The sequence below is a fragment of the Ipomoea nil genome, unplaced genomic scaffold (genome assembly GCF_001879475.1).
Source record: "Ipomoea nil cultivar Tokyo-kokei standard unplaced genomic scaffold, Asagao_1.1 scaffold0143, whole genome shotgun sequence".
Lineage (NCBI taxonomy): Eukaryota > Viridiplantae > Streptophyta > Magnoliopsida > Solanales > Convolvulaceae > Ipomoea > Ipomoea nil.
In genome coordinates this window covers 1127855-1143021 of record NW_017616571.1, presented here as the reverse complement: position 1 = coordinate 1143021, position 15167 = coordinate 1127855, and positions in this window count along the sequence as shown.

Below are 15167 nucleotides of genomic sequence, written 5' to 3'. Positions count from 1 at the left end.
AAGATGGCGAGGCTGAGAGACGAAGGCCATAGTCAAGCGTGCCTTTAACATACCGTAGCACACGCTTTAGGAGGCCCCAATGTTCAACTGTCGGAGCATGCATAAACTGGCATAGTCGGTTGACCGCAAAAGAGAGATCGGGGCGTGTGATAGTCAGGTATTGCAGAGCACCTACCAAGCGTCTATATTGAGTTGGATTATCGAATGCCTCATCAGCTGGAGTCACAGCTTTCGTGATGGATATCGGGGTTGCGAGGGGCTTGCAGTCTATCATACCAGCCCGGTTTAGGAGATCACCCATATAACGACGCTGAGAAAGAACCAGATTCCCGTCACTGAAGAGATTCTCAATACTAAGAAAGAAAGTCGGTTTGCCGAGATCTTGGATTTTGAACGTGGTTGCGAGGCGCTGTAGTAGTGAGTCAATTAGGGCAGTATCATTTCCTATCATAATTATGTCATCCACATAGACCAGCAAATAAACTCGGGTGGAGCCAGCTGAGTAGTGGAAGAGAGACACATCTGTCTTTGAAGCTGCAAAACCTGTATTAATAAAAAATCATGAAAATGCTTGAACCAGGCCCGTGGTGTCTGCTTCAGTCCATATAGGGAGCGCCGAAGGTGACAGACATAGTCTGGATGGCCGGGCTCCTCATATCTTGGTGGCTGCCGCATGTAGACGGTTTCAGCCAAATGCCCGTTCAGGAAGGCATTATGGATATCTAGTTGTCGCAGAGTCCAGTCACGAGACATTACAAGAGAGAACAGCAAACGTACCGTTGTCGGTTTGAAAACGGGACTAAAAGTATCAAAGAAATCTTCTCCTGCGACCCGGTTGAACCCCTTGGTTACTAGGCGCGCCTTATAGCACTCTATAGACCCGTCTGCTTTCCGTTTGGTGCGATATACCCACTTGCAACCAATGATATTCATGCCTGGCTTTGCTGGCACAAGTTCCCAGGTGTTGTTGTGAAGCAAGGCATTGAATTCTTGGTCTATGGCATCACGCCACTGTGGGTGACCAACAGCCTTGGTGTAACAGGTGGGATCTGCAGCGTCAGTGTTTGCGGCAAGTGCGTGGAACTTTTCACCAGTGCCTTGCGGCGCATTATATGGGCCCGCTGGTGTGGTTCATTGGTCCCACCTCTCCTGGGTGCACGGGCACCCTGATTGGCCAACGGTGCAACCTCCTCTATAGCCAGTTGAGTGGACGAGGGGTTTGATAGGTGTCTGACGGCCGATACCACTGGACTTGAGCCCCAGGGCATAACGGAGTTGGATGGTGACACGGTCCCCTGTATTTTAGATGCTGTAGAAAAGGGAAAAACAGATTCGTCAAATCGCACATGGCGACAGATAAAAGTCTTTCCAGTATTAAGGTTTAAGCAACAATACCCCTTAAATGACGTAGGATACCCTAAGAAGACACACGGGGCAGACCGATACTCGATTTTGTGGCTGTTGTAGGGACGTAGATATGGGTAATACAGGCACCCAAAGACTCGGAGAAACGTGTATGTGGGTGGAGTTTTATATAGTTTGAAATATGGGGTGTTGAATTGTAGAACTGAGGATGGGAGGGGATTTATGAGGTAAGTGGCTGTTTCAAATGCTTAGTCCCAGTATTTTAATGGAACCGAGCCTTCAGTCAGAAGAGCTAAACCGGTCTCAACAATGTGTCGGTGCAGGCGCTCTACACGATCGTTTTGCTCGTGTGTGTAGGCACAAGATTGCCTGTGTACAATCCCAAGAGTTTTAAACAAGGTTTGCAAACGGCGGTATTCACCCCCTAAATCAGACTGGATGTGTAACAACCCAAAATTTTATTTTATAAATCCAATTTTAAAAATTCTAAACTAGTCATTTTCACTCCATTAAAAAATTTTACGATTTATTGGTGTTTGAATAAATTATTTCCGTAACATTTTAAATTAATTCAACACCAAAATTTATTCTATTCGAAAATTCCTAAATTTTTGGGTACATCGCCGTACCAAGATTTAAATCGAGAAATTATCTGAGTGAGACCGGGAGAATTCAAAAAGATTTTTAAACAAGTGTTCATCTAAATAGCTTTTTGAGAAAATTATTTTTCAACCCCAAAGAATTTAAAGTTAGCATTTTCAACCTTGGTCCATGGAGCATGGTGGACCACTAGATATCCAAAAACACTTGCCTGATTCAATTTCTAGCCAATGGAAATTACATTTTTTCCATCAACCAATCATATGGGATCAACCTAGGGTTTTGTGCTCCTATAAGTAGAACCCTTAGCAGCCTTTGCCTCTTTGATTCCACTCCTAGCTTCCCATTTATCAGCTTTGCAAGACAACACACAGTAAGCTTCTTCAACCTTCTTCATTCAATCCTAGCTTTTCATTTCCTTAAGCTTATTTCTTCTCTGAGAACTTGATAGTATGCTAATTTATGGTTGTTGAGGTATCTAGGAGGTGAAAGAGGGTGTAGCTAGCTTGGGAAGAGGGGGGGAATCCATACAAGAAGAAGATGCAACAAGAGGTATAACCCCATGGATTCCTCTTTAAATTTGGCTCTGTGAAGCCTTAGTTATGAGTAGAAATAAGTAGAAACTATGAGTTTTTGATGTGTTCATGCTTAGAAGTGATTTAGTAATTGTTTGTGAGTTGTTGAGATTGTTTTGGACTTGTTTGGATTAGTTTTTGCAGATGAAAAACCATCTGGTGCACAACACAGTGTGCACCAGATCAAATGGACGGCCCTAGCCGCGGCCCATCAGGGGGGACGCCGGCTAGAGCCGTAGTGGCACGGGACTAGGGCACGGCCCTAGAGGAGGGCTGCCGCCTAGTCCCGGCGGAGTAGCGGGGTACATGGGGCGGACCATGAGGAGTCCCGCCCCAGGTCCCTGACTTTGATTCTGAGAAGAATCAGTGCAGTGGCCGGGCCCTTATGGTTCAGCTACGTGTCGTTTCGAGCCCTTGTGGCTTTGATTTCGTTGAATTTGGATTAAAAACGAGTCTGTTATGAAGGAATTTGTGAAAAATTGATACATAGAGTATATAAATTTGCTAAGTCTACTGTGTATGAAGAATTATTTGACTATGTGATCTGATGATGTTTTATTGAGTAAAGAAGCATGATCATTTGAGAATATGATTTATTATGAAAGCATGACTAGATTGTGATATTTAATCAATGAGAAATGAAGCATATTTTGTTGATAGAATGTATAGAATTTGCTATGTTGCAAACCGAGCATGACGTTATATTCTTAAGTATTTCATGTTATTTTATACATGGTTTAGGAGCATGTTATAGAGCATTTTGACATTTCACATGTGTCATATTTCAAAAATGCATAAGGGGCCAACGTGAGCCCAAGACTACTTTTAAAAACCATAAGCACGTGGTATATCATTCTTTGATGCATTGAGAAGTAGTAGAGTTTTTGCATGCATGAGATTGATGCATGAGAGATATATTTATGTATTATCTATATCGGTGAGGTTTTGGAGGATACCGTTTGGATTATGTCCTCTCGGGAGATATTTATGGACATTGTGGTCCCAATATATGTAACGCGGCGTATTCCCACGTTACGAGGTTGGAAACTGCCTGCCAGGCTTGGAATCCTGGTTAGGGGGTGTGCACACTAATAGTTCGATACCTGATTCCATAGAGTTTGAACCATGAGATTGGTTTCGTAGACGGTAGGAGATATTGGGGCGGATTTATGCCGTTCCCGATGGGGTAAATCACGCTGGTGAAATCCTAAGCCGTCTACGAGTATAGAGAAAGAAAGAGAGTCAAAAGAGACTCAAGAGAAAGAAAGAGAGTCAAAAGAGACTCAAGAGAAAGAAAGAGAGTCAAGAGAGACTCAAGAAAGTAAGAAAGAGACATCCACAAAAAGTACTCTATTTTTATAAAGAGTGTATGAGTATTTATATATATATATATATATATATATATATATATATATATATATATTATTGCACGAGATTGCATAAGAGTATGAGTATCCTGTTGCACGAGATTGCATATGAGTATGTTTATAGAGTTGCACGAGATTGCATATGAGTATGAGTACATTGTTGCACGAGATTGCATATGAGTATGAGTACATTGTTGCACGAGATTGCATATTAGTATGAGTATATTATTGCACAAGATTGCATAAGAGTATGAGTATCTTGTTGCACGAGATTGCATATTAGTATGTTTATAGAGTTGCACGAGATTGCATATTAGTATGAGTATATTGTTGCATGAGATTGCATATGAGTATGTTTATAGTATTGCACGAGATTGCATATGAGTATGATGTATAAGTGTTGCACGAGATTACATATGATTATGACTATAGTATTGCACGAGATTGCATATGATTACAGCTTTGCACATGAGTATGATTATAGCATTGCACAAGATTGCATTTGAGTAAAGTATCGCATGAGAGTACATAATGAGAATGTTGATTTATAATCGTTTGTTGTATTAGAAGTCTTGTTTATCGAATTATGAGATAAGAATATGAAAGCATGGGAATACCTGCTATATGGTTTATTAGCATGATCCTATCTGTAAGCATGAATTGCCTGTTAAGTTATTTGAGAAGTTTATATGCTGATTCATTTAAGTGAACAGTCTTTTATATATATATATATATATATATATATATATATATATATATATATATATATATATATATATATGAGCATGCCAGCTGATATAATAGGGTGCAAGCATTTAGAAAATATGTGTTAGATCTAAAGATGATTTGAGATGAGTTTATTGTTTATAAAGAAATCAAATGTTTTCAAAGTAAATGCTAGAATGCTTTACAGGGTTGAGTGTAGTTATACTTAGCTTCGTGCTAATGGGTGTTTTCCTATTTGTCTATGTGTTGCTTGCAAAACCCCTTTCAGGTGGGCCCAACAATGAAAAGAGATCGAGTTAGATTATTATCTTAGTTTGAGATGTCTAAACTCTAGTTTTATTGATGATCGTATTATGGATTTTCGACTTATTTTGATATTATGTTTTTGAGGATGATGTAGATTATTGGGGTGACATTTTTCCCCATTACGTTTCTAGTATTTATTTTTGGATACCAGACTTTTATCTTATTTCTAGTTTTACCCCTTTATCCTGTGCAATTACCACGGAGTGGTGGTTGTGGCGGTGACAATCCCACTAATTATCTTTTTAGTTATTTTATTTCCGCTGCTTAGTGATGTAAATGACTGTTTAAAGTCGTAATTAAGAGTTAGAAAAGTGGGGTGTTACAGGATGGCCTTGATAGAACGTGAAAACAACCGTTCTACCATGGCCCGGAAAACATCAAACACTTTATATATATCAGTTTTTACACGAAGTGGATAAAACCAACAAAAACGAGTATGGTCATCTACGAACAAAACAAAATATCTAAAACCGTCTCCAGAAATAACGGGGGCAGGGGTCCAAATATCCGAGTACACTAGATCTAAAACAGCAGTAACATATCTATCTAGTGGAAAACGATTGGATTTGCCCAACTGACAGACCGAACAGAGACTCGGGGGACCCAATTTTTGTGGAGTAACCGGACAAGACTGAAGTGCACGTTGGAGTACACGAGCATGTGGGTGGCCTAAGCGACGATGCCAAACTGCGAAGGAAGCCCGGGCGGACACAAAGGCCAAGTGTGACCGTGAAACTAATAATGAGTAAAGACTACCCGAACTGGGACCCTTAAGCAGCACCACCTTGGTTATGCAGTCTTTCACAACAAAATATGTGGGATAAAATTAAAAAAATACATTATTATCAGCGGTGAACCAGTGAACAGATAATAATGAAACCGAAATATCAGGAACATGTAGAATACTGGACAATTTTAAGGATTTAGGAACTGATGGGATCGTTGCACAACCAATACTAGAAATACTTAAACCTGTGTCGTTTCCAACACGGAGGACGTCGTTGCCGGAGTAGTCCTCAGAGTGGCCCATCATGGCCGGATCTGGAGTCGCATGGGAAGAAGCTCCGGTGTCGGGATACCACGCCACGACATCCGGCGCTGCACCACCATCGGCGTTCACTGACATGTTCGCCTGCGGCACCGGTGGTTGATCAGAGTATCGCCGGAAACAATACACGGTCGTGTGACCGTGTGACTGCCAAATTTGACACAGGGGAGAGCCACCGCGTCCTCGCCCTTGACTGCCACTGATTGCCACCGCCGCGGTTCTGCCGGCCACCTGTGACACCGTCTCCATTCTGCTGACGGCCCCTATTTGCCACCATTGCCGTAGGATTCCCGACCATCAGTCCCGTCGAGAAATTATCTGAGTGTATAAACTGCTGTGTTTGCAGATAATCAGACAACTGAGGAATGCTTACAGGATTAACTGATACAGTCAGAGTGGAAGTCATTACCCGGAATTCTAGCTAAAGTCCCGTGGAGACATATAAGTTCTGCTCGTCAAGGGACATCGGACGTCCAGCGAGGGCGAGATCTTCGACGAGAAGCTACGCGCGTCCTAGATACTCGGCTGGAGACATATCACCTTTACGGAGAGCCTGGAACTGTCCAAGGATGTTGAGGCACCAGACACGAGTTGACGATTCGAGGGTGGTTTCGATGGAGCACCAGACTTCTCTCACGGTGGAGCGGCCAACCGCGAGGTACATGACCTCCTCGGAGAGCGAAGAGATCAGCAACGACAGGATCGATTGATCCTGTTGAACCCAGATAGCGAAGGCGGGATTGGCAGCGATGGAGATTGCTTCATCGGACGTGACGAGCTGCGTACGCCAAAATAAGTAGCTCCGTGTCGTCAATTTGATCGATACAAAATGATGAGCCGAGGTGAGATGGTTCGGCGTGGTGGTCGTCGGCGCCGGTGCGGCAGCTGTGCTCATCGTTCTTTCAGAAGAGTTCGTAGCCATCAGAAGTTTGGGAGAGAAAGACGGATCCTAACACTAATCTGATACCAAATGAACGTATTTTGTTATAATTGATAATTATCTCTGAAGGTTACAATAATAGGAATAAAATAGAGAACCTAACTAATAGGTTAATTATTACTAGGTAAGTAATACTTTTTTTTTTGAATGCTACTAGGTAAGTAATACAATTATTCCTAATATAACAATTATTACTAATATAACAAATATAATAAATATATCTTAACAATATTGTATTGAGCTTGGGCTTACCACTTTAATTGAGTCGAGACCAAATATTGAACCGCATGTATCCAACCCATCATAGTGTTTATGGCAAATTTTACTGTGGATCATAGTCCAAAACGGTTCCGTTTCTTTTAATGAAAAGAAACGGCACCCGTTCCGTTCAATTAATTATGGAGTTCTACTACATGTACTTCCAATCTTACTCCTCCCTCAAATTTACTCCGTGATGTGGCAGGCTTTGATAGGTTATTTTCTTCATGTGGGTCCCTATAAAAGTGTCTACATCAATATTTTAAGTGTGGGAGTAAAAGTTGGAGTAGAGAATGGGAGTACATGTAGTATTTTCCTTAAGTATGTTTGCTTGACGTGTTCAATTTCATTTTATATACATTGTATGGTTTCATTTCAGCACAACTAAAATATCATTTCGTTTCAAGTATAGTTTCATTTGACATTATACACTCAATATGCAAGACATGCTATTGAATTTCATGTTATACACATTGTAGTCTTATTACAACACCACTAAAGTATAATTCTAATTCAACTACGGACTCATTGGATAATATACACTCAAATATGTGAAATCAACTACAGTTTCATTTGATAATATACACTCAATATATGAGACATGTTATTCAGTTTCATAGTATAGTTTCATTACAGCAAAACTAAAGTATCATTCTAATTCAACTACAGTTTCATTTGACAATATATACTCAATATGTGAGACATGTTATTCAATTTCATTTTATTCTGAGCATATCATAAATACAAAATTTGTTAAATATAACGACCGTCATTTCTTTATAAAGAAACGACACCGTTTTTAGACCATAGTTCACACAGCTGTGTGAACATGTTCCACCGTATAACAACTGAATGTTTATTATGCAATTTGCGTGCAATAAGAAATTTTTGGACATGTGTATGTAGCCAATAACTAGCCATTGATTTTATTTGTTTCTATTAAATTTAGAATGTAATATTTTTTTGTTGAGTACGGCTATTTTCTCAATCTATTGAAACACAAAGAGTCAATATTATCTCCATTGAGACTCAAACTCATAACCTTTCAAATGGAAGAGCCACTTCGTGCTAGTAGACCAAAAGATCATTGGCAAATTTAGAATGTAATATTGATGTACCATTATCTGATTATCTCCATATCTATTTTTATTATATTTGAATGCATATCTATTTTTATTATATTTGAATGCATATCTATTTTTATTATATATTAAAAATGTTAATTCCATTAGTATATCACAACTCAGAAGGTTGTGTTGATTAATTAGATAAATTCTCCACTCTTTTTTTTTTTTTAATAAGTAGAAAACTAGGAAAAAGAAAATATAAAATACGTTTACTTGTACATTTTTCTAATTTAAAAATAGACCATTGAGAATAAATAAATTAAAAATTGAAATTATTGCATTAATGAAGTGATACGACACTCAAGTCAAGATCATAATTCTATACAAAAACTAGCTCAAACATGGATCATATCATTCTCGGCACCATCACGTATCCCTTTTTTTTTTTTTTTTTTTTTTTTTCCTTGGAAGGCTTAAGCTTCACTCTAAACCTTATCAAGTATATGTAGGTCGCCCCCACAATCACATACATCATTTCTCCAATTTGAAAATCGATAATCGAGAATAGAAAACTAAAAAATGGAAATAAATACTGTCATGAAGTTATATGACAAATACTTAAGTTACGACCCTAACTGTATGAAAATAAATCTTGGCACCAAGTACCATTTTTTTTTTCTTTGGAAGGCTTCACTCTAGACCTTATCAAACACAGGTAAGTTACCTCCACGAACCCCATTCACCACACACTAGCCTCTCAATTAGATCGAGAACACCAGTGATAGAACACTTGAGTCCGTGTATGTGAGGTCATATCATGAAATTACTCTTATTATTGTATATAAACTTTTTCATTTCTTTTGATGTATGTGTTGAATTTATACATTTATTATATTCTATTTTATATACACAATTAGGTATATATATATATATATATATATATATATATATATATATATATATATCTTTTTGCCTTGCACAAATTGACTATTGCATTCAATGGTGAAACGAATTGTAGGTCATCCTTGTTAGTTGCTTGCAATTCACACTATAAATCAATCTCTATATATAATTAACAATAATAATTTAATAAAAGTGTAGAAAAGTGAAAAGAAGTAAACTAAGTCCAAATGCAAAAAGACACTCCATTTGTTCCACATGGAAAGACTTGGGGCATTCAAGTGAGATGCGGTGTTGTTGGGCTACACACTGCCCATTTTGTTGCCATTCGGCAATCGCCATGCATGTGAGATTAGTCAATTACTTGTTAATTACTTACTTCTATTATTATTATCTTATTATAGTAGCAGTTAGGCTTGGATTGACTTTAATTAGATGTTAATTAATTAAGAATACGTATAATTTTAAATTTCTTTGTACAAGTCAAACCCATGTATGATTTTATTATTGTTATTATTAATTTTTTCATGTGAAGGAGAAAAACACATCAACACGTCATTTTTGTGAAGAGAAAATTGTAATTTATGTACATTCATAATATGTTAATTATTCACTCTTGAATTGCTAGTGGTGTAAATGTTGCCTCTCAATTTTCAAAACGGTACATATATTGCCCCTCCCGCACCGTACTGGAGGGCCAATATATGTGCCGTTTTAAAAAATGAGGGACAACATTTACACTACGGGAGAACACTTTATGTATCGTTTTGAAAATTGAGGGGCAACATTTACACCACTAGTAATTCAAGGGTGACATTGATAATTGGCATATTATGGAGGGGCATAAATTACAATTTTCCCTTTTTGTGAACTGTGATTTTGATTATTTTTTTTTATGTTGTTAGGGGGTGGTATTGACTCTTTGTGCTTCAGTTGGTTGAGTCAATATATAACTAGCCATTCGACTCTTTAGGGTGTATTTGACTACTCATATAATTAAAAAAAAAAAAAAACATTACCTATTTTAAATCATGTATCATTCCATTAATTCAATCTTATCCCTCCTCATTTCATCACTTTGTCATTTCGTCGCCTCCTCACTACATATGATTATTGTTTTTAGATTTTTGTTTTGATTTTTTGTTCATATTGTGTTTTGGATGTTATCATATGTATTATGATCAGTTGTCTAGATTTTTCGTTTTTGTATTTTTAAAACTTTTATTCCAATTATAAGATCATACATAACCAAACAACAATATTGGAAATCATTTCAATTTCAGCCTACTACCAAACATGCAAAATACTTTTACTAAAATTCATTCCAATTACCAAGTATTTGATTATCAAAGTTAGTTGTGGATATTGATTGAGTTTCATAAACCATGACCGTATGGGCTTGCTTGCTTGCTCTAAATTCCAGAATATGTCAGAGTGAAATGAATGTTTATTTTTAGTATACTCGTATGTTTAGAAACTTAAAAAATGATATTTAAAAATTATTTTATGGGTTTTCAGTGTTTGGAAATGGAAATTGATTTTCGGTCAAAGGAAAACAAAGTCAATTTTTTGAAAAATGACTTTTTGTTTTTGGGAGAAGTCATTTTTCAATGCAGCCAATTATCACGAAAATGGCTTCACCAAAACCCACCATTACTAATTTCCGACGGAAACCATAGCGGAAACAAGGAAATCAGGTTTCCGTCGGAAACCAGTTCAAAGCCGGAGAAACCATTTTCTAAATAACCATTGTTCATTTTTTATTTTATTTTTTTATAAATAACAATGATTTTTTTTATGAAACAATGTTTAATTATACAATTCTGTTCATTTTTTTGTAAAATGAATCAAACACACCAAGACAATTTTCTTAAATGCAACCAAACACTGGAAATGAAAATATTTTTTTCAAAAATGAATCATTTTTTAAAAAACATTTTCTAAAAGTCATTTTCAGGTTTCCAAACAAACCCTTAATATTTAGTACAGTTTTAGTCTATTACATGTTTATTTTTTAAAAATATTCAGTAAATTAAAAACAAACATTTAATATATTAAAAATAATTATTTATTAGTGATCTACCCTGACGATGAGAACTGATTGTATTGTATTTTCTGAACATGATTACAATGAGATCATATGTGAATATATACAATAGAGAGTCACAGTGTGATAAGGATAAGAAGTAGAGAGTCACAGTGTGACAATGATAAGAAGTTCTAAACAGACTCAGATACATAGAGTCCTAATACTCCCCCTCAAGCACAGTGTATAATAGTAACCTGTAGCTTGTCCCTTAGGGAAGAAAATCTAGGTCCAGGTAGCTCTTTGGTGAAGATATCAGCAAGTTGATCCTTTGTGGAGATGAAGTTGACTTGAATATCGCCCGAAGCTACTCGATCACGAACAAAATGATAATCAATCTCCACATGCTTGGTGCGCGCATGAAAGATTGGGTTGGCACTCATATATGTAGCTCCTAGATTATCACACCATAATTTTGGAATGGAAATACCCGGAATCTGTATCTCACGCAGTAATGACATAATCCATAGAACTTCAGCACAAACATCTGCAAGAGCTTTGTATTCAGCCTCAGTGGATGACCTAGCAACAGTTCTCTGTTTCTTGCAAACCCAGGATATAAGATTACTCCCCAAGAAAACAGCAAAATCACTCATGGATTTTCGATCCTCATGACAACCAACCCAATCAGAATCAGAGAAGGCATGAATGTCTCTAGATGAGCACCGTCGTATGCGTAAACCATGATCAATTGTTCCCTTAACATACCTGAGTACCCGTTTGAGCTGCTCCCAGTGTGACATGGTGGGAGCATGCATATGTTGGCATAACTGATCAACTGCAAAGGATAGTCAGGTCGTGTGACAGTGAGATATTACAGTACTCCAGCTAGACTCATGTACTGTGTAGGATCATCATATAGATCTGAATTGAAGGGGACAGTTTTTGAGATAGAGATAGGTGTAGAAAGGGGTTTGCATTCAGACATTCCAGCCCGTTTTAAAATATCATTCATATATCGTTGTTGAGATAAAATAATTCCATTGCCACTCGTAACTGTTTCAATACCCAGAAAGAAATTTGGTTCACCAAGATCTCTGATTTTGAATGTAGCAGACAGTTTGGACAAGAGCTGAGACATAATACCCTGATTACTTCCCATTACAAGAATGTCATCCACGTACACCGATAGATAAACCAAAGCAGAGTCTTTAGAGTAATAGAACAGAAAGACATCTGTCTTGGATGCTTGAAAGCCAACTAATAGTAAGAACGTATGTAGTCGATTAAACCAGGCTCTGGGAGCTTGTTTTAACCCATAGAGAGATCTTTTTAACAAACAAACATGATTCGGGAAGTTAACATCAATATAACCAGGGGGTTGCTTCATATAAACTGTTTCAGCCAGATTACCATTCAGAAAAGCATTATGAACATCTAGCTATTTGATAGACCACCCAGATGATAAAGCTAGAGATAGAAGGAGTCTTACAATCGTAGGCTTTACCACTGGACTAAATGTGTCGAAGAAGTCCTGGCCTGGAACCTGATTAAAACCTTTCGCAACCAGCCTGGCTTTATGCCTTTCAATAGCACAATCGGCCTTTCTCTTCGTACGAAACACCCATTTACAGCCAATAATATTCATACCTGCAGTGGGTGGAACTAGAGACCATGTGTGGTTATGCAGGAGAGCATTGAATTCTTGATCCATGGCTTCACGCCACTCAGGATATTTGACAGCTTGAGAGTGACATGTGGGTTCCGTGGGATGCACCTGAGCTGCTAGAGCAAAAAGAGGAGCATCTGCGTTGCTGCGAGTGGCCATAGAGTGAGTACGGACATTGGGCCTGGTGGACCGCCCACGTGGACAGCCTCGCTGGCGAGCAACGGACTCCACCGGATCACTTGACGAGGCATCCTATCCGAGATCCACGGCTGGTTCGAATGAAGCTGGTAGCGGCGGTTCTGGTGGCTCATTATTGGACACGGCAGGAATAGGTGTGCTGTGACTGAGAACAGATTCCACCTAAGGTCCAGAAAACGGAGTAGATAGATCCTGCAAAGAAGTTTTAGTAGCAAAGGGGAAAACTTCTTCATCAAATCTGACATATCTACATGTGTAAATCTTATTAGTATGTAAGTTCATGCATCTATATCCCCTAAAGGACTCAGGATAACCTAGGAAGACACATGGAGAAGACCTGTATGACATCTTATGACGATTATATGGTCGAAGATGAGGGTAGCATAAACCCCCAAAGACACGAAGAAAAAGATAGGAAGGAGGGGATTTATGTAACAGGAGATGAGGACTGGAGTTATTTAATACCAATGTTGCAAAAATCCCGCCTAGGCACCGATTAATCGGCGCCTAGGCGCTAGGCGCTGGCGGGCCGCCTAGCGAATCACCATAATCGGTGGTCTAGGCGCCTGACCGGCTAGGCGACCGACTAGGCCGCCTAAGTGCCGTCTAGGCCGCCTAGGCACTGACCGCCTAGGCCTCCTAAGCGCCGACTAGGTCTCCTAGGCACTGTCTAGGCCGCCAAAGTACCGTCTAGGCCACCTAGGCAACAATTAGATCGCCTAGTCGGCCAATTAACTATTGATCTATTCTTTTTTAAATTTGTTATTTCACTCCAAACAACATCGTTTTGAGCGAAATAACTCTATATTGTTCAAACTCTAGATGTTTTTTAGGTTAATATTTAATATTTTAGTATTAACTATTAAAGTATCAAATAGTTTATAATTATCAAGTCTTAAAAAATTTAAAGAAAATTTTTAAAAATAAAAATAAAATAAAAAAATACACTGGCACCTAGGCGTCGAGGCGCTAGGCGCTCCTCGAGCGCCTGATGGGCGCCTAGCAATTTTTTCAACCATGTTTAATACAGAAGATGGCATTCTGTTAATTAAATGGACAGCAGTCTCAAAGGCAAAATTCCAAAGGAAAAGAGGCATGAGCTAGAAGTGCCAGACCAATTTCAACAATGTGACGATGTTTTCGTTCAACACGACCATTCTGTTCATGTGTATAGACACAGGATTGTCTATGTCGAATTCCTAATTGAAAAAACGAAGAATGCAACTTTTTGTACTCAGCACCTAACAGACTGAATGACCTTTATTTTGCAATTAAAGGACCGTTCAACAAGAGTACGAAATTTATCAAAGATGACATAAATATCAGACTTTAATTTCATAGGGAAGAACCATGTATAATGGGAATAGTCATCCACAAAGATCACAAAATAACGAAAGCCAGAAGTAGATAAAGTGGGCGCAAGACCCCAAATGTCTGTGTAAATAAGATCTAGTACTTGAGAACTGGAGGAAGCAACACGAGGGAGGGGAAAACGGGCAGATTTGCCTAATTGACACGCATTGCATAAAGAATTATGACAACGAATATTATCACGAGACCCACTAACCAAACAAGATCGAAGTATATGGCTAAGAACACGGTTATGAGGATGACCCAGACGATTGTGCCAAGTGGGAGCCGAGGCACGAGCGGAAAGAAACGCTGACGGAGACGAACTAGGTAATGAAAGTGTGTATAGTCCCCCCGAACTATTGCCCCAAAGAAGTATTTCCTTGGTATTGATATCCTTCACAACAAAAAAGGAGGGGTGAAACTCAAAAAAGACTTTATTATCGGATGCAAACTTCTGAACAGATAATAAAGAATTAGACAAACGTGGAACGTGAAGTATATCAAACAATGTAAATGATCTAGAAGGGGTATTAAAAGAGGCATGACCAACATGACTAATAGATAAAACCATACCATCACCGACACGTAAAGTATCATTACCAGTGTACTTCTCCGATGTAGAAAGGGCAGCGATGTTTGGAGTTGCATGATTTGTGGCTCCAGTGTCTAGAACCCAAGTATGAGAATTTGACGAGGTTTTAGCACCTAAACCATTCTGAAACACCAAATTAGCCTGAGAACCCGGAGCCCCTGAATAACGCCGAAAACA